The sequence below is a fragment of the Aulostomus chinensis genome, chromosome 5, assembly GCF_037954235.1.
Source record: "Aulostomus chinensis isolate RoL2024-O1b breed Wild chromosome 5, RoL_Achi_v1.0, whole genome shotgun sequence".
Taxonomy (NCBI): domain Eukaryota; kingdom Metazoa; phylum Chordata; class Actinopteri; order Syngnathiformes; family Aulostomidae; genus Aulostomus; species Aulostomus chinensis.
Window position 1 is genome coordinate 28,690,979 of NC_141324.1, and position 26,123 is coordinate 28,717,101.

Sequence of the window (26,123 nt, forward strand, 5' to 3'; positions counted from 1 at the left end):
AGTAAAACAGAACATAAATTGTTGTGGGGTTGTTTGAGTTTATGCATCTGACAATGCTGCGTGATATGATCGGTGAATGAGTCCGAGTTACGCAGAGGGTTTGTATGAAGCAGCTTAAATACAAACGGATGTGGAAATAATTGTTTCTCATCTGCAAGGGTTTTTTTTTTTTTTTTAATGGACACTCATTCCTCCTTTGTTAAGAAGCCAAATTGCAAATGTCGCTGACTCTTTTATTGTAATTCTGTTTCATTTGCCGTGGAATAGTTCTGGGTATTTACCCTTTATTACTGACAGGTTGTCACATGTCTGTCACAGAGACACTGAGACTTACAGATGATAGATGTGGGGGTCAGAGGTCACAGTGAATCCCAAAAAAAATCCATATTTGGCTTTCTTCCTCTCCTCTTTGTCACAGCCGTGTGGCTTAACGTTGCCTGTGCCGCCATCTTTAACAGCTTCACGCAGCCCATTTTATTCACTCCAAACCAGCTGATGGAAGTACAGCAAACGTACGTTTCCTGTTTTTGAAACTTATCCACAGTTGCTTGAAGATGAAATGGAAACAAAAACCCTAACAGCGCCTGATCCCACTGGTGGGATCCATGTATTTCTTTTCTTGGACTCTGGCACAACTGTGTGGCTTTGGACGGTTTTAAACCCTCATCTGAAATATCTTCATTCTTTATAAAGCCTCCCAGGCAAGCTGGTGATGGTTAAATGACGTCAGGGTTCCTCTGTTGAACGTCGTCACCTCACGTGGCTCCGCAGTGGAACAGTGAGGCCGCAGAGAACTCTGCGCTGTCGTTTCCATACTGAGTCTCGCGTCCAATTAAGAGGGAGAGAGGGTGTGTGTGTGTGTGTGTGTGTGTGTGTGTGTTAGTAGGGAGGTAGGAGATAAGGTTGCCGTGGCAGCAACCAGATTACAATTGTCCTGGAGTGGCACTAATCCCCTTCCAACCCGGCCAGCTCGCTTTGTTCGCTGCAAATCAAGGCGCTTCCAATCTGTCTTTGTGAAGGAGCGATTTCACAAATACAGGGAGGAGGGAAGGAAATAATAGAACAACAAGCAAAAACAACAGTCGACGGCCTTTCCTTACCCACTTAACGCCCTCAACACACAACAATACAGGCAGGCGTGAGAACTCGATTCTACATAAACACGAGGAAGTTGATTTCAAAGATTTTAGGTGGAGACCAGGGAGTCGTTCGCTGCGATATAGATTCTGAAGCCATAGAGGAACCGGTTCTATAATGTCTCCTGTAGCTTGATGGGAGATTTGTCGAAATGTCAGTTTCAGATGAGCTGACAGAAGGTTTCACAGAACGCTAGAGCTGTGTCAGAGACGGTGTTTCAGGAGGAACTAAAGGTCAAGATCATCTTCCGTTCTACCGCAACAATAATGACCATTACATCCCCCAACAGGAAGCACAGTGCTGCGTTACTGGCATTCGGTGCCCATTTACAACCATGTGACACGTATCGAGGCGTACGGGCAGTTGTGATGGGAGTGACCGCATCTAAAGGTTGGCACTCATCTGTTAGCTTGCTAGCTCACTACAGAAAAGTAGCACCCACTTCAAATGTGATGTCATTATTAGCTGTTATCAGTATGGCCCTAAAACACCCCACGTGCTCTGTACGCGTTCACGTGGCAGATGCCCTCTAGTGGCCCTCTGGATGCACACCGAGGAAATCAGACGGCTGAACAGGGCAGGGAGGTTGATGGAGGGAGAATCGTGTCCTGACATCATGCAAACATAACGCCAGCAGAAGTCAGCCCTCTTTCTGTCACATTACCTGTCCGTGTGTCTGGATCTGAACCAACGCCGATGTCGTTAGGACTGACTCTGTCCTGGCTTGTTGCCTGAAGAACGTGAGATTCAGACAAGCAGGCTGTTGTGTCATTCATAACTCCAGTTTCTATGAGATGGTTTGAGGGCTTAATAAACCCAGTTGCCTTGAGTGACTGTGGAAGCTCCAATAGCAGCAGGAATTACACGGATTATGTGGCGGTGTGTCAGCTGAGTGAAGTCTGATATCCTTACGTGGAGCAGAGCCTGACACTGGGATATTCTGTCCATGAACGTAAACCTTTTCCACTTAAAGTAGCGTTTTATTGAGTGATAACCCAAAAAGCAGACCTCTTGAATGTAGGTAGCATAAAATAGAGCGTCTAATCAGACCCCGAATGTCCATGTACGATTCCATCACACACACACGTTTTTTTACATATATTTTTTATACTTTTGTGTCATTTTATCCAAAATCCAGCTGTTATTCAACTCTACCACAGCTGCTTCCTTTTCTAAATCTATCTTTATGCCCTTTGACTGTGACCCCCACTGAGACTACAGCCGTTGGTCTTGTTTAATCGTCAGCAGCTAATCTTTTCATGCAACAAACCCATGAAAACGATCAGTGCAATTCATGTCTTATGCCACATTATCTAATGCACAACAGGGGAGGGGGGTGTAATCTCCTTGTAATCTGTATCCACAACAGATAATCTGGATTTCAGAGTTCACCCTCATTTCAGCATATTGCAGGAGATTTGATGGAACGAAGTCTCTCCGCCCGCCGCGTGTTGTGCTGCTACACAATGAGCAGCTTCACAATGAATTCGCCACGATACAATAAAAGTAGACCGGCGTATATTCCTGTCCGATAGCATCGCTGGTAATGACACTGTTTTGTTGTCGGCTGCCTCGCCAGGTGCCTGGAAACACAACTGAATTTGAATGAGAATATTCATGAAGGCGAGACCAACACACACTCCGGATCAAGGTTGCGGGTTCACGGCGGCGCCCTCTTCCACCTGTAATTTTCATCTCAAAGAGGAAAATAAAACACAGAGGGCCAGAACAATAGCATGCATGTAACCTCTTGTAGGTAGGTGCATATTGTAGGTAGCTGCATGTGAGTGGGGAAGTGTGTGCGTGTGCGTGTGCGTGTGTGTGTGCGCGCGCGTGTGTGTGTGAGTGTGTGTGCACGTGTGAGTGTGTGTACATGTCTGCACGGGTGTGTGCGTACACTTGTGCACCCATCTGCATATCCTGCCATAGATATTCAAATGGCTTCATGTGAAAAATTGAATGGAGAGGCTGTTGAAGTGCTGCCTTTTCTTTTTCTCTCTGGCCAAGATCTTTTGATATGGTAATGAGAGCTCACCGCAGGGGCCTGAGGGCCAGATGCATGCTGGGATAGATCCCAGGTGTCCATGAGAGTGTGTGGTCTACCTGGTGGGGTAACACAGAAAAGTTTTTGTTATTTTGTATTATTTTTTTTAAAAACAAATGTGGCACGCAGACCAATTCTCCTGAGGGAACGAGAGCATCACGTGTGAGATCAAAGTTCAGAATTGATCTTTGATCAGATGGAGTTGAACCACTGATGCCCGTCGTGGTTCCCCATCCACCGGCTGAAACCTCTGGATTTTCTTCTTTGCAGGATGTTGTTGTCCAAAAAATTATTTCAGTTAAAAACTGCAGGAAGACACTAATGAGCTTTTATTCCTGCTAACATCTGGCTTTTGTCTGCAGTGGGAACAGCTTTAAGCAGTATTCAGTCCTGGGTCACGTGACCCCGCAGATGACACGGGCGTTTATCATCTCGGTATCGATCAGCAGTAACTGGATTGGCTGTACACGTAACCCGAGCAGTCCAATCATAGCGGTGCTGTAGTCACTGGTTCTGTTTGTTGCCTTCCATTGTTGTGGAAGAGAGGCTGTGCTTGTGTGGAAGCAGAAGCACTGGCACTGGATCTGGCGGTGCGCTACTACCTGTGACAGGTCAGTGACGGGTCTGTGACTGGGACCTGGTCAGCGTGGCGCTAACGTGCACTAATTATTGAACTGCGTCGTCGTAGATCGTCTACACACGAGTGGAATTTCTTGTTGAAAAGTTTGAATAATGTGCTTCCATCTTATTATTCTTCTGTTGTCAAACCATCTTTAGGTCCGGGTGCATCCCTGGTGCAGATGCATCCTAAATCCAGATCTTGAGTAGGACCTGGAGTTCAGCAGGGCCTTCCTGGTACCCACGCTACAGCTCATAGATTGTTCTGGCCGCGATCTGGACTCCAGCAGACCGCCAGGTTGCTTACGGGGGCTGCAGACACCCGCTGGGCTTTCTGGCAACCAGCATGGCACCACAGCAGCTGGCACACCAGCCCCAGACCCACTGTCCCAGCTCCCTCAGGCGCTAAATGGGCTGTTAGAGACAGTTGAGGTCATCCAGCAAAGAGTCGGGAAATGAAAGGCCAGAGTTTCAGTACACCTCAACGGTTTTTCTCTTGTTCTCGCTGACAGAATGGACTCACCAGAGGCCCTGCTTTAGTAACCGAGGTACCGCGGCGGCGCGTAATGACAGCAGCATCAGGCCTAGTGGGCTGCGTCTCCGCTAATGTCCTGAATACTGAGCTGTAATTTCGACTGGACGCCACAAAGCAACACTCGTTTTCACACACATCACTGAGCAAATGGTCTGACTCATTAACTACATCTCACGCCTGATTAGCCAGTGGCATCATGGAGGGATACCGGCACTGACCACTCACCCGTTAACACAAACAGTATCGACAAATGACGACGGGCGCACGCTCGTGTGTGTGTGTGTGTGTGTGTGTGTGTGTGTGTGTGTGTGGTTCTTGCTTTGTGTATGGACCAGAATTAACATACTCAAAAGAAAACAGCCATCAGAACAGTGACAAGTTCCTAACCCAGCAAATACTCCTGAAGATTCTACAGCGTTCGACTGTAACTACACAAGCACGGCAACACGAGCAGCTGGGAGGTTTGATGGCGGCTTGTTATCAGGTGGAAGTGGACTCAAGAGAGGAAACACCTCTGATTGGTCAACCAGACTTGTAAGATGTGCTCAGATCGTCATGACGAAAACTGTTGGTTTCAGTATGTTCTGGATTGTCCACTGAAAGGAGTGTCCGATACCTCGATTGAGGTTCTCGCTGCCGATGATGTTGCTACACAGGTGTGTGACGCAGCATCTCTTCATGGAGGAAGTTTGTGGGATTTTAAATCACACATGCAAAACTAAAAATGCGTAAACACGGTACACAGAATGTCTTTAAAAAGTCGAATGTTATTTACCCTTCCTCCCATGGGATCACGGTGCTCCGGCAAGCTGAGGCATTAAATGTTCTTATTAGTCAGTGAGCAAATTGCACATTTATGTGCAAAGAAAGCACATCCACATTATCAGACTTGCTGTTCATGAGGATATATATTGTTCAGTTGTTCTTCTTCTTCCCCTGGGCATCTGCTCCTGACACACACACACACACACACACACACACACACGCCACAGCTGTACTTCACGCTGCGTGCCATCTGCAGCTAAAGGTTTGTGTTAGCTGGGAGGCTCGCCCGTCGTCTACAGAACTGACATCCAGGCCAGGAGACGCCGTTACCCAGCCAGGCATGGAGCTCACTGGGTGGGCACACAGAGGTCTTCCAGCGCCCGTTGGCTCAGTCGTAATTACCCCCACCCGCCACAGCAGCTAGCCTCCAGAATATCTCCTCCCTCCACGGGGCTCGCAAAACGCATCGGCAGCCAGGTGGATGTCGGTGGCGTTCCTACAGCTGATGGAACTAATGAGTGACAGTGGAGGATCTGTTAATCCAGCTGTGTGTGTGCAGGCAGCGCGCAGCAAGGCTCCTGCAGGAAAAATAGATACATTACCATCCATAATACATGGCTGCGTCAGTGGGTCATGGTGCTGTAGCTCTGGAACAGTTCGTCAGCCAATCACTGTATCAGTGGACGGAATCAGTAATTGTTTGAGTTATTTGTCATAAAAATTGATGCCTGGTTATCTGATGGAAGCGTTCGCTGCTACTCTCTGGTGGTTACTTGGTGGTAAATACCTCACACTGCAGCTGCACCGTGGTTTTGTTGCGCTGTTCCCCAGCAGAGGTGCTTCAGAAAGTCTCATCAGCAGGTCTGACAAGACCACGTGACAATTACAAGAACACGCGAGAGCACACGTTACGTTACATTATCAGTACGTTACACTGGCTCGTCCTCAACGGCAGGTGCCGGTACCCTTCCTCTGAGCTGGTTACAATCTGACGGTTCACCTGTTGCGTCACATAACAAACAAATTAACAAGCGGCGACTAAGAGAGAGAGAAACGCACACTAACATTTGTCTCTTTATCCAGGAATGACTGTTTTTACTGTTTCAAAAATCCAGTTCAAGTCAGAAAAATCACAATGATTTCCACCACCGTGCAAACGTACTGACAGGATCTACAAGAGTGAGTGACCTCATGTTTCTTGCTCTTATCAAACGTCTCCAGTCAGAGTTCCCCGTAATCCATCAAAGACACATCTTTGTGGGAAGGAAATGTCCCTCCTCCTCCTCCTCAACAGCCTTCACTTCCACCATAGCACCTTCATCTCACCGACACACACCAGTTATCAGCGATCAGCTGTACGAACCTTCGACACAAACCCCACCAGCTGCTGCTCTGACATCCACTTTTCTATGGAAAATAACACAACGCTGATGTGTTGTTGTTGTTGTTGTGTGGTGTCGGGTATTGTAGCCGTCCAGCACCCTGAAAGAACTACGGAGACATTCTCCTCTCACAACGCAAAACAATTATTCGAAACACAAAAGAAGCATCTAAAAAAACAAACCAAAAAAAAACAACAACATAAAGTCCTGCAGAATAATAATTCTTTTTTAGAAAAAGTGGGATATTCTTTTTTTTTCTCATAGATTGATTTATTTTACGTCATTCTACTGAATGATGATTCTCTTCAGACGTCTCCCTGCTCTCAACCCATCTTACACTTTCCTTCACATAAGCAGAATTATTCAAAATGCACATTTGACGAATTGAGTCGATACTGTTTATGTCAGTTCTGTCTCTGTCTCCAAGAAATTATACACACACACACGTAAGGCAGCAAATATATACACAGCTTTTCATTGATGGTAAAGATGACAAACAGGAAATGTTTAGTTACTTGTTATGTTTTGAGCCAGTTTCACTGGGATTTGTCTTCAGACTTCTGCCTGTGTGAAGATCCTGCAGATTAATGACCTCATCATCGCCGGCGCTGCCGTTTACACTTTGTTACCGTCGCCCTTTCAGGATCCGGTGTTTTCTTGTTAGTGCATTCCACTTCAGAAGATGTTACGTTTTCACAATCGGCTCATGTTTGCATGCTTTATTAAGTTTGCCTCCCAGAAACCCCTCGCAGCTGCCGAGTGATGCTGCCTCGCTCCTCTCTCTGAGATGAAAGGACATTTGGCAAACATTGGAATATAGTGTGGAATACTTCTCTGTGAAAATGGTTGTGATGCACAGAACAAGCAATAAGCATCAGAAATAAAGAAAAAACACTCCGGCATCTTGAATTTAGTATATTTGTGAAGTCTAGTGAACAAATCACTCGGCTCATTTTACTAAAGCCGCATGGCTCGGAGGTGGAGTGGCGGTCTAGCAACCGAAGTGTCACTGGTTCGATCCTCACCTCCCCCCTTGAGCAACATACCGAACCCCTAATTGCTCCTGATGGCCCTGCGACAGATTGGCGACCCGTTCAGCGTGAACCCCGCCTCTCCCCCAGTGTCAGCTGGGATAGGCTCCATCTCCCTGCTAACCTTAATCGATAAGTGGTATAGAAAATGCATGGATGTTGATGGACGCGTTGCATTCCAGTTCCTTGACAGTGGCTCAAATTAGATCCTCCACGCTGAGAGGCTCGTCATCAGCATAGAAACACACTTCCTCCTGTTAGGGATCAGCACTGAAACGCCACATCAAAGCGGTCCTGCCAGTCGTTCCCCGCTGTGGTTGAGAGCAGCTGCGCTAGCCAACGGGAAGAAGACAAACGGCAGTAATACGGATTAAATCATCCATCACATGCGCACTGAACAAGCAACTGGTGATTAGCAACAGAGCAATCCGAGATCAAAATCTGCACATTCATCACGTCTGGATAACGGTTGATTAGTAATTAAAGCTAAATTAAAACTTTTCTTTCATGCTTTACAAAGTCCAAGCAATGGGACAACAATAGAAGGTGGTTAATGCATCTGATACCTCAATACGTCGTGTTTACAATGTTAAATGTCTAAAACTTTAACCCTTGCAGGTCATAGTTTGACAATTTTCTCTGATATTTTCCACTCATTTCAGCTAAAACTCACCCTGAAAACGTTGAAGTGTATTAATTCTGGTAGCCGCGACAGTGAATCTCCTTGTTTATTTGTGTCGGACAGAAAAAGTCACAGCACATTGGCAGTGACTAACAGTAAAGGAGAAATCAGTGTGATACTGCTGGTGACCTTTGAGTTCTGGTGGCTTCCTGCAGGGACGTAATACAGCCATCTGGGAAGTGACACTTACTCGACTGGTGCTCTCCGTTTGGACTGCAGCAGCCCGGAAAATAATGTTTTATGATGTGTCAATACAGTCGAGGTCTGTCTGGAACCAGACACAGAAACGCTGAAGATGAGAAAACATTTGAGGTCATTATGAAATGCTCCATTACACAGCCCCCCCCCCCCCCATGCAGGCTTTCTTCCTAAATACTGAGGTCGTCTTATGTCCTATTTTTCTGTGGTCATAATTACCATGGCCACGAGATTAGCAATTAGTTAAATGTTAATAGAGGTTTTTTGTTGTGGCTCTTATGATATTTTGGGTGTTTTTTTTTCTTTCTTTCATCACAGCAGTTTGAGTCCGTCGCTAGCGTGACTTCATTAGCTCAAACTTGAAAAACAACGACATGATTTCTTGGCGTTGTAACGTTACCACGTTATGGGGCAGAATCTTCGTCCCAAACGAGCAAAAATGTCATCGGATTGGCGGACGGAGCTAAAAAGTGAAATGTCAGCTAGAACAACAGATTAGAAGTTGTCAGGTTTCAGAAAACTGGACTTGCAGAACCGAAGAGGAGCTAACAGCGCAAATACAGCTCAGCATGATGTCATTTTTATTTTTTTTTAATGCCTTCTTGGTTCCTAGCGCACAGCTCTTCTGCTGTCATTACATAAATATGTACAACTTTCTGCCGTGTCCTCCTCTCTTCAAGAGGTCAAGGTGAGACAAAAAAACACCGGGGGAAGGAAAATTCTGTTTTTATGCTTTTCTTTTCCCTCTCAATCATCACGACCCTGTAATGGTACCTCTTTTAAAAGAAAGTTTAATTTAGCACCGTTGCACTTTAACCACGACTACTCTGGTTCCCAGGCAGTTGTACTGCTGGGAAAGTGCTCTCCAGGCAAACAAGCTAGCGCACAAATAATGTTTTCGATCATGCAATCTCCCACAGGTCTGACCTTGGCAGCTTTTATCAGGTGATGAATACTCTCCAAAGATTGCATTTTTCCAGACCAATATCACTGCTTTTTAGCCCGCGCCCAAACACTGCAATCTGCTCTAGCTTGAAGCAAAAATAAAAGATAATGCTCAATTGTAGATTTCAGCAAATTGATCATTTCATTGTGATGTGGAGGGAAGAGATATGAATGTGGATGGAATTGTGCTTGTTATCTCTGGAAGGACATCTGAGACGGGTCCTCCTTGAGTTGCCTTGTCCTGTGGACACGGAGTTGTTTCAGAGGAGTGATGATGAAATTGTCTGCGTTGATGGCGTCTCACATGCATCCACCATGAAATAAGGAATACCTGTCGTAGGGGTGTCTGTCACGAGCCGGTGATTGCTAATCAATTAGAAAATGTCTCGATGGAAAGTTGATTAGAGCGTCCGCAGTAATGAAAATAGAAGTTTGTTGGAGGTGCGTCTTGTTTATCTGATTCAATAACGGCGTCCAAAAAAAAATCGAATTACCCACCTCTAACATCATGTGTCTTGTTTGTCTTCGTTGTAGATGAAGACGTGAGAGAAAAGGCAGAAACAACATTTTGATCTTTTTTTTTTAATGTAGATCACATGATGACATCTGTCCTCCCGTCTGTCCGACGCACTCAGAGACTAACGGAGGTAATCGATGTCCCCCAGCGAGCAGTCCAGAAGGCAAACTTTCTTCTTTTTCTGTCATTAATGACTCCAAATCCTTATATTTAAGAGTCTGAAAGAGCAAGTTTTTGTAAATTTTGCTCGAGAAAATTGATGAAATAGTTGGCACCCCCCCCCTAATTTCTCTTATAAACTAATCATCACTTTAAATGTGTGTTTCTAAGATTGCTCCTACGTGAATTAGATGCTGATGTGCCCTTTTTGAAGATGGTTTCAGATGAGTAGAGAGGAGAGAGACACTTTTATCAGATGGAGTAGCAGACATGTTCCAGCGTGAGGGGGGATGGAGGAGGATTCTGCGCTTACAACATGACGTCATGGTCAAATGATTTTGTTTTTTTCTTCAGATGCTCCTAAAGATTCTTATAGTTGAATATTCACAGCACACGTGCAGCTGGCGCCGTCAGCCGGATCACACCCCTCACTCTGGCGGTAAATCCTCAGCACCTTGTCCAGACTCTTTCCCCGTGCTGGCGTCCAACACTCGCCTCCGTCTCATTAGCATTGGCTCCGTTTCCTCCGATTAGCCATAATTAAACTGTGAAATTGGAGCCGTTACCTTAAGTCAGGACATGGCGAGGACACCATGAGCTCATGACAGCGCTGCATGGGGGGTGAGGGCAACACTGCCAGCCTGGCCCAGAGCCACTGGTCGTCCCGTCTGCTGACAGAAATGGGGGTTCCCAGAGAAGCTGGAACCAGGAGTCACAACGCTGTAGTACCAGCAGGTTGTGATGATACCAAACTACCAAGGTAGCCAGTTTGGTTCAGGCGAGTCGTAGAGCCACCTACCCGCTCAGATGTGGTCAGAACCTCCAAAGTTTTGGTTAAATGACGTTACCGTGGCGAGGTGGCCATGTTTGATATTTCACTCCCGCTTGAACACATATTCAAGTAGTACCTATGTCCCCTAGTGCCACCTAGTGGCTCCAGGAAAGACACCTGATGGGACAAGCATCACAATGACAGTGTGCTGTCTTCACACACAAGCTAGCACGCCACCATTAGCTGCCCTGCTGGTTGGAGGACGGCGGGGGGCGTTGCTTCCTCTACAGCACTGTTTAGCCTCCATACATCAAAGTCATGTATGAGTGTTTTGCCAAAAGCCTGGAAATCCCCAGCCAGGTCGCCATGTTCATGACAGGAGGAGGCAGAAACAAGAAGGGTGATATAAAAAAAAAAAATTAAAAAAAAAGCAAACAAACAAACATGCATAATTATTCATCATTAGTTGCACCCTGTCGGTTCAGACTCATTTTGTTGCTATGGCGACGACCCCCTCAGGCCCAACCCCCCTCCTCACCACACACACACACACACACACACACACACACACACACACACCTCCTACAGCATCCCACACACTCCTCATAGACACAACTCCGAGGGACAGTCTCCTGACTAAACCTGGCTGCCAGGCATTTCTCTGGCGAGTAGATGTGCTCGCACCGCTGTCGGCCATGTTGCTTTTACTCTCACCGACATTCAACAAGTGAATGAAATAAACTGGACAGATCTGAGGTCAGTCCACCAACAGCTCCTCATTTCTAGCAACAAGAGAAACAGAACAGAGGACACAAACACAAAGTATCCAAGTTCCTGCCCTGAAAGATACAAGTACAAGTACAAGTTGGTAAATAGTTAAATAGCCATAAAAATGTAGTTTCAAACCATCAGTGGATTTTTTTAAAAAAAGTAACAGAATATCGATATACATGGTATGTCTACCTACTTGTGAATAAGGATGCATTAATAAACAAACAGAATGATTAAAAGAAGCTGATGCCTGTGAGTGAGACGAGAAAGTAAAATGACATGAGACCAAGGAAGCCCAGGTCGAAGGTTGTGCACAACTTGCAGCAAATAATGTGGTTTCGGTGTAACAGAAATGTTTGTTACACCGAAACAACATTTTTTTAAAAAAAGGATTTGATTTGTACGCTGCTGTTGGACGCCTCCGAATAATAAAGCGATCAATGGGCTACATTAACAGCCGTGAGTCCTGCTGTAAAGCGGCAGTCGGTTTTTCCGATAACAAACGTGAAGCTCATTGATTGTGAGAGAAAATTGGCTGCACTTTAGTAACATCACTTGAATGAATGAGTACAACTTTAATTGGCTCTCGTCTTGAGTTCCCGTCGACCATCAGAATGAAATAAAATCAATACGGATAAAGAGACTTCGTGAACACTCACATTTGTTTCTCCCACAACAACGGCAGAAGATCCACGAACACCCGGACGTGTCGAAATATCCCAGGAATGTGTTAAACAAGGCTTCCACCGATCAAACCTGACTTCACCCCGGATGTTCAGGCGTCGGGAGGACAGAAGTGTTCTGGTCTGTTTGTTTTTAGCTCCAATCAAAGTGTTTGTGGATTACTGAGCGTGCGGCTGGATTAAGAAGACCTGGATTACACCGGACCACCTGGAGAGTTTGTAAACAGACGTTTTGCCAGCAGTTTATCCGTTGTTAGCCATCAGTCTTCATTAGCTTCAAGCTAAATAAACATGGCTGGCTCACAGAGAAGTAATTCAGGAGGGGAAAACATCTTAGTGAGCTCAAGACTCCTATTGGTGAGGACTTGAGAGGCAAAATACGCATCTTGTGTAAAACGTCAATTAACTGAGGCAGAAAACGGTGAGAGGCTTTCTGACGAAATGTGGTTTTGTTAGTTGCCTTGGACAAAAGCATCCACTAAATGACATCATGTGATAATTGTCATCTGATGGCTGTTTGAGAGGGATGATGTCACCGAGATGTCGGACGTTCGTTTTTATCATCTCTCTTTCCGACTCAACTGGTGCCGGGGCTCTGCTCTCATTCTCCCGTAACATCCCGCATTTACTCTCAGTCTTGTAATTTTTAGAACATTCCCGCTGCTGAGTTTAATATTGAAAAGGAAAGCGTGTACCTCATGGACACACACACACCAACAGAACCATAGCAAATACAGTTGGCGTACACACACACACACACACACACACGCAATCACGCCCTAACACACACTCCCTAATCAACTCCTAACCCTTGCACATTTGAGCACACGCTGGCATCCAGCAGGCGGACGTGTGGGTGATTGAATGTGAGGGAGAGGCGAGACGACAAGCGTAGCATTCACCTTGATCAACAGCCTTTTCTCAGCTTTGAAGCACAGTGAATCTTAACGTAGCTGCGCTATTTTAACAAGCTAATCTGGGCAGGGAGTCAAAACCAACACACACACACACACACACACACACACACACACGCATCTAGTGAACCATCACAGCACCAACAATGCTGTGGGTGTGTGGAGGCGGGCCACTTGAGACAGTAAATTTGTGGTAGGACATATTTTAGAACCCGTTTGGGGGACAAACGTCAATAATTATTTTAAATCTTATTTAAGTCAGGTGCATGTGCAGCCACCAACAGATCCTTGTCCAGCTGAGACGTTCACGTGTTTGAGTGATCGTAAATATTTTGAATACACACAATCAGGACGCGTCCTTTAGCTGAGGTAGCTACGGTTTGACAAAAGTGTATTTTTTCTGTAGTTTAACATCATTATAATAGCCTTTAGCCTTGAGTGGGAGTTTAATCTAACAAACAGAGAGATAGCATTAGCCTGCTAGCTCACTTGTAGCCTGTTTTTGCCGGCAGTCTTAACACCACCTGTCTGTCACCAGGTTGCATTGTTTTCAATGTATTTGAGGAGTAAATGACACCCAGAATAAAGGGCAGGAAGACCTTCACAAACACATGAGAGTTGACGGAGGTCTTGGAGGAACCGAACGGGCTCCCAGTGAATCATCGTGCGAAATTGTCCAAGTAGTTTTTGCTTCATCCTGCAAACAGAAAAATTTACTCCTTAAGGAAAATATCCAGGTTGAACAAAGGTGAAACAAACGAGACACACGTAGGTGAGGGATACCAGGCAGCGGATGAGGCTCTCAGTGTGCGATGGGACTGGTGAGACAGAGACGGACGGGCAGACAGGCGGACAGCCTGGCTGACTGACTGGCTGACTGACTGGCTGTGATGCAGGATTTCAGGATGATAGTTTCAGGCTCGTCTCTGCAGAAGGACGACTGTTACATCATCCTCCACTGTCCAGAAATTTACCAGCCATGCTTTGCTGTGTGGTACAACAAGACTCTGTGTGTGTGTGTGTCCTGCACAATAGAAAGAAAGAAAGAGCACAGAAGAAATGTCTCTTCTGTCCCGCACATTGAATTTTTTTACTGCTTGGATGTTCATGCATAAACTTTTTTATAAAAAACTCAAGTGAAGGAAGAAGTAAGAAAGATGTAACAAAGATGGTGATAAAGCACACAAACAATCCAAGGTTAAAGTAAACTAGGTTTATTTTTGATTAAGGATGATTTACACCCAACAAAAGTAATAGAAGCCCATCCTGCTGGGGGGGGGGCTACTCACACACCTGTGCCGCTCAGCCCCGCCTCCTGCACACAACGGGTGAACAGAAATGTCAGGGAAAGCGAGCAGAGGAGTAATTACTCCAACGCCTCACCAGGCAGCAGAGCTCAAAACCTGAAGATCCCACAGAGGCACAATCTACCACGTAGCATTGTAGCATTCTGCTGCTTACTGAGAGAAGATGGAGGAGCCGGTCACTGTGACCCTCCACCCTGAGCTGGTCAACCCCACCCTCAGCTGGTCAGCACATCAAGAGCAAAGATACCTGGGTGGCATTTGTATCTCTGCCCATTCTCCTGGTGAGGTTCATGCAGTGAAACGCCTGCACCACCGCAGCATCCCCACAGCGCCTGATTTGGTCTGAATTCAGCCTTAGAAACCTAAATGAGCAGAAATCAGCAGCTTCAACAGGAACAACGGCCAGAGGGACAAAGGTGAGCGCGCGTTCGGTCTGTGATGGAGGTCTTTTATTAACTTTCGCAAAACTGAAGGAGAGCCTCAGTTATGCTCTGATCAATTAGTACATTTCTCCTCGCCATTAACATTCATCCCACCAGGTCTCGGTCTGCTGCAGTTGTGAGGGAACTTCTTCCTTCCCTCTCTCTAAAGCCTGGTCCTCGACTGTCAGAGTCAGTTGCTCATCAGCCCAGATGTTACACTTGCACACTGTATGTTGAAGATTTATGTCCCGGGGGGCGTCAGGGCCGAGGGGCGACCATATCATGGGAGTGATGGCTCTTTTGTCTTGGGTGCCATCCCAGAAGACGAGGCGAGAGGGGGCAGGACGGCGGGTCATAGGAATCCAAAATATGTTGCACCGCACAAAGGCCATCAGTTTGGTGGTCCTGGGCTGAATAAGCTGTCGTTTTTTTGGTGAAAAGCCTTTCGGTGACCGTTTGAATATCACACAGGCCGTTTGCGGGTATCCAGGCAATGGCCAATCTGATGTGGTAGCCGGCTGACAGAGCTGACGGCCCGTTGATGTCCGTGTCGCTCTGAGGCCGTCAGACAAAGAGGAGGACGTGTCTGTTTTTACGGCTTCGAGATGAGTGATGTTTTCTGAGCTCATTATGTGGAGACTGTTGGTCTAAAATCCTTCCTCCATCCAAACTCAGTGACAGTGAGCCGTCGCTGTGGGGGCGCGGTGAGGCTCCGAGAGGTGAGGGAGAATAGAGTCAAGCAGAGAGGAGGACCTGGGACACCACCAGTCAGAACTAGAACAAGAGCTGGAACCAGTTTAAAACTAATCAACTTGATAACAACTACTGACACCAGGACTGACAGGCGTTTTTATTCGGTTCTGTGCTGTAAGAGTGCCCTGGACCTTCCCTTTTCCTGCAGCTTTGGTTGTCCCTACCCTAGAGGACTGTCATTTGAACTTGTCTTGAAAATATTTGTCTTATTTTTAGCAAGAACTTTTGATTATTTTACACAGTCGGCGTTATGGAACTGAGCTGTAACTTCACTTCACATGTACAACAGGACAAGTTTAGATTTCCCAGGCAAAGTGCTAAACAGATGTAGTTCACAAGGACTTTGTAACCACTGTGATGCTTCTGAAGGGTTCGTTCCCTACCACATCAAGAACTCACTCAGGGAACCAAGGTTACCAAGTCACACAACATTGATCTTTGGACAATAAGTCTTTTGGATTTTCTTATTTATTCAAACAACAGTACTTGTATTAGTAATTGTATTAGAAGGTGAAACCATCGCTAGCACCCATTTCTATTTTCCATCTCTATATCCCCGTTGTAGCCCTCCAGCTGCTGGAGCAGCTGAGCACAGGAACCAAGGTTCTGCTCTCAGATAAGAACCAACCTGGCTGAAGCATCGACGCATCGTCCGTCCCTGGAAGGTCTTTGTCGAACACGTCATTCACACTAACTCATTACAATATGAATGCAGCTGTGGCCCTGGAGCCTGCCTTAGATAACAATATGGAATATATCATAGCTGCGTGTTCATGGTACGACCTTGAGGTACATCAGAAGAGTGGTTTACTACAGTTTTCACTCACTGAAGCTGTTTTTCCACTTCCACTTACTTCATCGTCATCCCTTTTCATGCCACTCAAAGGAACTGAATAAAGGTTAAAGGTTAATTTAATTCAGTGTATCTGAGTTCCAGTGAAGCATGACAAAGGTGCGACAGGACGTAACAGATAGTTTTGTAGAGATATCAAACAATCCAATCAAAAATTACTACATTTTATGGACAAAATGTGGGCATACCCACTCAAAAAGTGTGTACTTTGTGATGCCAGAATGCAGAAAGAGCCAGACACGTATATTTAGCTTGAAGCTAATGGAACAATGGAACTGTTTAAACCTCGTAAGGTCATCTGATTATTCACCCTGCCGTAAGCTCAGGAATCCACAAACACTGGTAGCTCGTTCCCGGTAGCACTGACCACAACTAGCTGGCGCATTCGGTTGAACCCACAAATCAGGTCTTAGTGGATTCCAGCTCCGTTACTGTTGGTCAGTACTTGTTCTTGGCGGATCATTGTAGTTCCGCCCCCTCCTGATCTGTAATTGGACAACTGCGTGGAAAGTGGCATCGATGGGTGCTGCGTTTTACCCCGAGGTGTTCCAGCTCGCTTCAAACAGAAAAATATCAACAAGAACTCAACAATGTCACAAACGTGGTGTAAAAACACGGCTCCTGTTAAGAACAATGAAACTGACATGCAGGGTCAAACATTTAACACGTTAAATTAAAGGAGTGGGAGTCCCACCAGTCTGCCATTCATCCATTTACAGTTCTGTGGTCCACAAAGGTCTGAGCTCCTTCTCCTGAGACCTCACGCTTATTTTCTGCAGTTCTGAAACAGACAGAGGGGCCGAAAGCAGGTGGAGATGATGTTTGTTTGTTTTTTGTTTGTTTGTTTGCTGGTTTTGGGGGCGTGTCTGACACAGTTGAAAGGGGAAGGAAATTAAATATTGGTGGCAAAGTTCCCTGAACTCTGTCATCCAGCTTATGTTCAGAGCAGTAAGGGTTGTGTAAGTGGAGGCTTACGTGCACACACACACGCACACACACTCGCACACGCACACACACACACACACACACACACACACACACAGAACAGGGTCTTTGCTGCCTGCCACCTCCAGCTGTCATGACAGGGGACAAAAGGAGGTGTGGGGGCGTCTGTGACGGAGGGGAATGAAAAGAAAGATAAACTGAAGATCCCCCCCTCCCTCAAACACACACACACACACACACACACACACACACACACTCACACTGTCTCTCTCTCTCTCTCATTCTCTCTTTTCAGGAAGGACCCTGTCATCTGCATTAGGCAGCATCTTCACTCATTCCCCTTTTACTCTGTTTTCTAAGCTGAACAGCACACACACACACACACACACACACACACACACACACATTTTAGGTTAATTCTGTCCTGTGTTTGCTCCAACTAAGAGCTCCAGTTTCCTCCAGCACAAGCAGCATCTGCACTTTAGACGCAGTCTCTCTGTCTCTTAAAAACATTTGAAATTGATTCACAGTGAGTGTAACACGATGGACTTCATGGTGCATTCACGTGCACATCATCAACTCAGTAATCCACAGACTACGGCAATGACCAGAAGTTTGTTAAAGCAGCAGGGTTCATTTTTTTTTCTGACCTCATTCTAATATTTGTTGTGAAATACATCCTTTTGACGTTATTGACAGTGGAATGCTAACACCTGGGAGGTATGCTAACACTGACAGTTATGCTAACACTTGTTGCTGGCAGCTATTTTTACTTTGGTTTTAGGATGAAAATACTTCCTGTCTTTATTTACCTTTTAGTCATTTTTATTTTTCATAGTTTCAGCTGACAAAAAATCATTACATTTTAGTCCATTTTTAGTCAAAATGATGTTTTCTCTTCGGTTCAGCTCGGCTAATACGGCACTGAAAACTGGAACGGAGGCGAGAGTATCAAGAGATATGTGCAGCGCCGCTGACTCTCTCAACTCTTCAACAGGATTCCTGATCTTAGCTGGATATCTCTGGGCTCGACTCTCCCTCCTGAGCAGCACTGCTAGGTTTGCTGCTCTATTCACCAAGATAAGAAGTAGATTACACCAATAACAGTGGTGCGGCATCTTGCCACCGCCGTATGGGAGGGGAGCGTGCACACGCCACGTGCCTGACGCGCCACGGGGTGCATTGCTGCCAGCTTGACAGACGAACAGGACGCACAGTTGAGGGAAGAATCGTTTTTTTTACATGTCCGGTAATTTGTCACATCTCATCAACCAAATCACGTATATTTCAGTTTTTATTATCGGGAATATATTTTTAACTCCCCTTCCTCTCGAGTCTGTATCTCTGCAGCTACGTCTGGAACTTCTCCTCCCTCCAACCATGATGAGAAATTACAGGAGATATTAATCAGCCAATCAGAATCTTGTTCCTGATTGGTTCTCGCTAGCTAAAGAGGTAATGTTAGCAGTTAAAAGCCAGTAAACAAGGACAGGAGGAGGCACCGGCCCGGCTGCTCGTCGCTGTTCCTCTGACTGGATTTGATGTGCAGTTGTGTCACCTGTTTGGTACACTGATTGGCTGAAGGAGCTTGTGTGTCAAGGCAAGTGCTCTCAGCGTGGCTCTAGACAGGAGGGGATCCAGATGGAGGTGTAGAACTCAAGTTTTGGGCTGGTGAGATTCGGGCGGTCCCAGGAAGGACAGGAAGCACCTGCTAGCTGACTGTTAGCTGCCGTCTTTGTTTTGCGGGGAAGTGTAACTTCCTCTGGGTTCCTACTGTCTTGAAAATCCTGGAAATGTCAGGGACTTTAACAAAAGCTATTTGCAGGCCTGAAAAGGTTTGTCAAAATTGTCGATGAAGCTGGATTTTTTGGGGGGGGGGGGGGTGAAAATGTATCTTAAAAAATGTACTGAATATTTGAGCAAATATATACAAATAAACCACATCTTATTAGGCTGCTTTATAATTTCTCAAGTGTACCGTGATTCTGGTTTTTGTCAATATCAAGGTAATATTCGCGCGACGCTCAACCCTAGTGTCAAACTCCCTCCTTCCTTTCTTCTTCCTCCTCCTCCTCCTCCTCCTTCTCCTGTCGGCAACATGTGGAGCCGTCACCATGGCAACGAGGGGAGGTGGCATGTGTTGTAGACAGGCAGGGAATGGAGGGAGGGAAGGGAGGAATATAAGGAGGAGCCCCACAGCACACTTTGTAGTCTCTCTCTCTCTCTCTTTCCCTCTCTCTCCCTTTCTCTCTCTCTGTCAGAAACAGCATCTCGTCCCTCTGGATGGAAGTGGAGGATGCTCGCTCCCTCACTCCTCTCCTCCTGTCTTCTCTCTCTTGTCCACTCTCCTCTTTTCTCTGGTGAACGCAGGACGGAAAAAACTGGAGAAAGGTTCCTCTTTTTTAACGGATGAGATGAACGGCGGGAAGAATGAGAAGGAGGAGAGGAAGCCGGAAACTTTAAGCTTTTTTACAGGGGACGATGGGAGAAGGAGAAAGTCCTTCTCTCTGTATCCCGCTGACTCTCCTCCCGCGCCGCTGCCGGTCTGATGCTGTGTCTTAGCCGGCGCTGTCGACGGAGCCGGCGTGGAATGGGAAGTAGAAGTGGGAGGAGGCGTCTGCTGCGTTGCCTCACCGTGGATTCTTGGTAGGATTCACTCGCTGTTCTGCATGCTAATGTTTCTTTGAATCATCTCAAAAATCCTTCCCTTCATTTTTTCTCCTGCGCATTTCAAGTTACACACGTCCAGCTTAAATTCAGAGCGTGTAGTTTCCCATGAATGGACCGATCCTGGCAAAAAAGTTCAATTTTTCCCGTTAAGCGAGCAGTGGGAGTATCCGTGGAGTTACACACTGATTGATGACGCTGGTCCACGGCTTCATGCAGCCACTCAAATATTGTAGTTTTCTGGAATTTACTGCTGTTTTTCCTGCAGCTGCGCTCTTGCGATGCTGAGTTTGATGTTGTGAAACAGTGAGGATCCCTAGACTCTGCTGAACAAGGATAGACGGGAGAGTTGGAAGCACAGAAAAACCCCGGGGTTCACAATCGAGGTAGCTGGACTTGTGTGTGTGTGTGTGTGTGTGTGCGCGTGTGCGTGTGCGTGTGTGCATGAGTGTTCAACTGCCGATATGGATTGCCATCGTGTGTGTTACAAGTGTGTTACAAGTGTGTAAATCACATCAGCATACATGTGTAGCTGTGTGTGTGTGTGTGTGTGTGTGTGTGTGTGTTAAAACCCTGGCTGAACTTTCTCAAAGGCCCGGGATGAATCGGAGGTGAGGGACGCATCTTTGTTTCCTACAGCAGTCGCCGTGGAGGGAAACAATAGCCGGCCGCTGCTCTCCCTTTGACCTTTTTTCACCCGTAGTGAATAAGCCGCAGCCGTGCAAATCCATCTGCCTTTTGTCTATGGGAGCCAGGATAATCCACACCCCCTTCACTCACTCTCTCTCTCTCACACTCACACACACATACACACACACACACACACACACACACACACACACACGCGCATATATAACCTGTCACACACCAACCAGGAGATCCCTCCACTTCTAAACCTCCAAATCAAAATCAAGTGAAACCATATGCGGACGACACTTTAACAATGATTTAATGTCACGTTTTAGAAATAATTCTGGCATTTAATTCATAGTTTTGTCTTTTAGTGACATTTTCAGCAGGAGTTACTGCTGAAAAGGCGAATTGTGGCGTCACAGCGGCGATCGAAGGGCTTTTAACTGAATTTTTTAAATAAAATCTGCAAAGGTTTTTTTTTTTTTTCTCTTTTCCACCTCCTGTGCAGCGACGCCTGCCTGCCTGTCTGCCTGTCCGTCTGTCTTCCTGTCCGTCTGACTGATATTCACTGAAAAGGGCTGAACCCAGCAGCCAGCCAGCATCCTCCATGACTCCTCAGACATACTCAGTCAGGAGGAACTTCACACTGCTGGTCGAATCACAGTCGCCTGTGCAAAATGAACATTTGCAAGTACAATCGCGGGAGCAGATGGACAATAGAAGTGCAGACATGAAAGGAACCCCCTATGCTTTCATTCTCAGTCGCTCAGTGAAACCTGATCAAAACGTCTCCAGAAACCAACATCCGGCGCTTAAATGAGCCAGATGGAAGTGTTGGTCTATCGAGGCTCTTGTTCTTTCAGATTTCTCCCTGAATTTTTTTTTTTTTTTAATTTCACTTATGTTGAATTCTCTCAGCACCTGACTGAAAGTGACTTTGCTTTCGTGTGTCTTCGGCGAGCTACGTTAGCAGCCTCGACTGCCTCCGTCGATCCACAGACATGTGATGTGACTACTGGGCTGGGACCTCGTGATACATTACAATGCCAAATGATCACGGTTGGCAAAATACTGGTTAACTTTGCTTGATTATGTAAAGAATAATTCTCTCAGACATGAATGCAGTTAATTGCGCCCTTGCACCTTGACGCACGCGTGGCTTTAGCTTGCAAATGGAGAGTTGTGAGTCACCAGTAGAGGGCAGCGATACGCCTCGGCTGGTCTGAGACAGCACGCGTCACTGAGCGCGCTGATGCAGTGATGGCGGCGGACGACCCTGCTGGGACTTCCTGTCTGATGCGGCCTGAGATGATCTGTTGCTCCCGAACAGTTGAAGAGGGATTTCCACCTTTAAAGTTCATCTTTTTTTATTGATTGACACATTTACCAACGAGGCCAAACAACTGATAGATGGGATTCATGAAGTGGAATTATAAACACTTCGTCAATTAGATTACAATTTGAAATCACCTGATACAGAGATATGATCTACTTAAAATAGTCGAGATAATCTACAAACAATTTCTTAACAGAGCCTAAAATGAAACGTGCCGCGAAGCCCCTGGTTGTAGGGTAAAATGGGCGTCGCATTAATCCGACAACCCAAATGACGAATGGGCTCAAAAGGGTTTAATTTCGGTTCCAGTTCATGAGAACAATGTTTGCAGTTTTACACCGACTGAACACACTGACACAACACACAAGTATTGCAGTATCAGTACTGTTGGCTGGAATATCACAACAGTATCACAAAACCAAAAGAGAGCTGAGAGGCCTCTGAACTCGACTTCTGTTGCTGTAAGTAGGTGACACTCTTGGCAGCAGTAGACCCCCCCCCCCCCCCCCCCTGGCAGATGTAGGTGTCACTGTTGTCAGGTGTGAGGTTTATACTCGTGAAAAGGCTGCACCTTCCTCCGTCCCGACTTCACGTCTGGGCTCGGATTGTTTTACCTCCCGACTCCTGCAAACATTTGATTTTCAATCATTGCAAATTTCTGCTACATCTGCCGCTGCAGCGCCGGCGGAACGGCTGCTCGTTTGTCATCGCTGTGAACTAACGAGGGCCCCCCCCCCTCACACACACACACACACACACACACACACACACACACACACACACACACACACACACACACACACACACACACACACAGCACCCCTTTACTGCTACCAAACTTGATTAAGCAGGTAGGGTCAGGCTACATTTGTTTGAATCAATAGCTCGACATGCTAGGCAGCCATGATAAAGAGAGCGGGGGCAAGGTGGAACCGCTGCTTTGGAAACGCCGGCATGTGTCCCATGACTGAGCTGTTACACTTAGACTCTTGAAATATGGCCCATTACTTGCCGCGCAAGACGCTATCCCTCTCCATGAAACCTAATTTGACAAAACAATGAGACGACTCGCCGCGTAAAATGACAAATGAAGTTATTTGATCCATGGGAAGGAAGGGGGGGGGGGGGTTGCATTTTGCAAAACATGATTGCAGCGAAAGCATGTGGAATCAGCAGTAATGCATTATTAATGGCACCATCGACTACTGCTCAGCTACTTTTGCTTATGACGCCTCCTTAATGTTACCGCTGTGATCTTTTACATTAAAAACCGCACAAATGAAAAGAAACATTAAAAATACACAAGCCAACTACAATCTAATGCAGTATTAATACCAGCAGCCATTTAAATCAAGCAAACAGACTCCCTGCATTATGTTTATTACTGATTTATGAACAGCCTCCGTGTGCAGTTATTAGTTGATAAATCTTTTATATCCCACATTTTTTCTAATTTAAAAAAAATATTTTTTAGCTTTATTGATATCCAGCTTCAGCGTGAGACGCTCACTCACATTATTATGCGGCCGGCTTTTACAGTACAGCGTAGAGCTCCCCAAGCAAATTGGACACCCCACAAAGCACCGGACAACTGTTGTCCCCCATTGTGGGTCTTTCTGCAGGCGCTCTTTATCAGGTGCTGAATGCAGCAGCAGCTATGAATGAAGTCATGGGGGGTTGGGTTGGGTTGGGTAGGGTGGGGTGGGCATCATCGAGTGGGGATGGCGGTAAAGGGGGGGGGGGGGGTCACTCCCTGAAACCTCACAAGAATTCCAGAACAATCCCCGGCCAGGGTAAAGCGTCCCTCTTCTCCACCTCCCAGGGTTTCTCTGTGCTGACAGGCAGGCAGGAGGGATTCGACAGGACTGCCCCCTTTTCTCTCTGGCGCTTTCAAAGCCTCCTTTCCATTATCTCACCATGCCGCACCTCGCCTAATCTCTCTGACCTCTACCACCGAGGAACAGGCTCTTTTTTTTTACCCCCCTCTTTCTTACCCTTGAGGCAAACTGGCCATCTCTCTGTGAGGTTGAGAGCACTTCAGGAGAGTAATCCCAAACTAGCCTAATGTGCAGCATCTGAGCTGCAGCAGGCATTCAGACGGGGCCGCTCCAAGTACACGCTGACGCTCAGCTACTCAGGAAAAAAGAAATACTGGTTCAAACTATCAGAGAATCGGCAGCGTGGTGAACAAAAGCTGATTTCAGACATCCAAGTTCATTAGTGAAGATGATCTTGGATGAGGTTTGGATTGTAAATGCAGCGGTTGGGCCATGCTGGGCAGAAAATAAATATCTCATCTGTTTCTCTGCGTTTTTTTTTTTTTCTTCTTCTTCTTCCGAGCATCAAAACTGAGGTTCTGACTCTGTCTTTGTGCCTCCGCGCTTGAAAGGATTAACTAAAGAAAGTTGGTGGTCAAAGGTCACTTCGCCCGAATGTGAAATCTCTGCAGGAAGTTCTCTATTAAGTCGCCACAAATATTTACTGCAACTCAAGGATGAACTGGAAAGATTGTGAAGGTCAAAGGTCACCTTTACCTCGAATGAACACAACATCTCTGTAGCACATAGAGGGACATGTCTTTAACCATAGCACAAACATCCACTGGGACTCGAGGATGACCTGAGAAGATTTTGGTGGTCAAAGGTCATGTCAGTCACGGAGGCATCCAGCTGTGATGTGGTAACGTAAAATAGTGTTAAAATGCCGGCAGTAAAAGTCGGAGTCGCCAGAAAAAGAAGTAGCGACACCCGGAAATACACCGGAGTACAGCAGCAGTATTTGTACGTCGTTACCTCCTCTATCTGGGTTGACAGACTACTTTAAGGGAGCTTGTCTTCCTCTCCGCGTCTCAGCTCAGGGACGAGTGTCCCTGAGCTGAGACGAGTCATGCAAAGCTTTTTTTGCTGTTTTTTTTTTTTTTTTTTTTTGCGATTGATTTCTTGGATAATTCTTTTTCGGGGGGGAATTGTAGGTCTTGGCATTGGCAGAGCAATTTGTAGCTCTCCTCCTTTTGGTTATTGCCTTCCTCTTTGTTGTCAAGATCATTATGTGGTGTGTAATAACGGGGAATTATGTCGCCTATTGTTAACTCTTAGTAGGCCGGTAAAACGCAACAGGCCCATTATCTGGAGCTGGCTGGCGTCTGAAAATGAACAGCAGGCAGCAGTTGGAGCAGTTCAATAACACTCACTTCCTCTCTCTCAAATTATTGGTGTGATGGTTTTTACACTCTCACGAAGCAGTTCAAACAGTGTGTGTCCATTGTGTTATCTCAAGCAGCAGACTGTGTGAAAAGAAATCTTTCATCTCCAGTTGTTTGCCCAAGAATCTGGTTCTCACGCGTCGGATTAAAGATGGGCCGGAGTTGGAGAGGCACTTGCTCAAGACGGCGGAACGTCTGTTGCATCCCAGCGACAGAAAATTCCTCCGATACAGCAAACGTGGGGCTGTCCTGAGACATCCAGAATGCTTTGCTAAACAGGAGTTTATGCATTCTATGCACTCCTGGGCACAGATGGTAGAACAAATGCTTGTGATTATACTTTTCATTGAGCAGGGTGATGCATATTTATGTCTTTCCAAAAACAGAGGAAAGAATAGAACCATGTGATCCATCTACTGATGCAGGATCACACATATTTTAGGGGGGAAACTCATTGGAAGCCAATTTAATTACTGCTTTTGGGAGGTTTCAGATATCATTTCAGCGTCACTCGTTCCTCAGGGCGTGTTGTGCTTGAATCCAGGAGAATCACACCGCCAGTTATCAAGCAGGGTTTTGATCCAATCAAACACTCTGGCAGATGATCTTTCAGATTATTTCCTCTTGTCTGGTTGATCAGTGAAACCGCTCAGGATCAGAATCAGGGAGTGTGTGTGCACTTTAAAGTTTACACCCCTCAGCTTGTTCCAGAGCTGCCAGCGTGAGAGCAGCATGGCGACGTGATCAGAGCTGTGCGGGAAGAGTGACGGAGCAATACATCGCCACCGTGCTTTCTTCACAATCCCGTGTCGATATTACAGCTCCGAGTATCAATACCATATCACAGTATAT

At 46.2% G+C, this 26,123-nt stretch overlaps 1 protein-coding gene and 1 long non-coding RNA gene across 3 annotated transcripts in view; one reads left to right on the forward strand and one right to left on the reverse strand.

Moving 5' to 3' along the window:
- The window catches only part of LOC147262060 (receptor-type tyrosine-protein phosphatase N2-like), a 136,863-nt gene that overhangs the window by 62,133 nt on the left and 48,607 nt on the right, over window positions 1-26,123 (forward strand). The gene's annotated exons all lie outside the window — the stretch shown is intronic.
- LOC147262062 (uncharacterized) lies at window positions 6,922-12,341 on the reverse strand. Of its 2 annotated transcripts, none has more exons than XR_015116129.1 (3): window positions 12,216-12,341; window positions 8,385-8,483; window positions 6,922-7,839 (listed from the first exon to the last, which is right to left on the reverse strand). It is a non-coding gene; the product is annotated as an uncharacterized LOC147262062 (long non-coding RNA). The 2 variants fall into 2 exon arrangements; XR_015116130.1 differs by having other exon boundaries at window positions 8,385-8,462; window positions 12,216-12,317.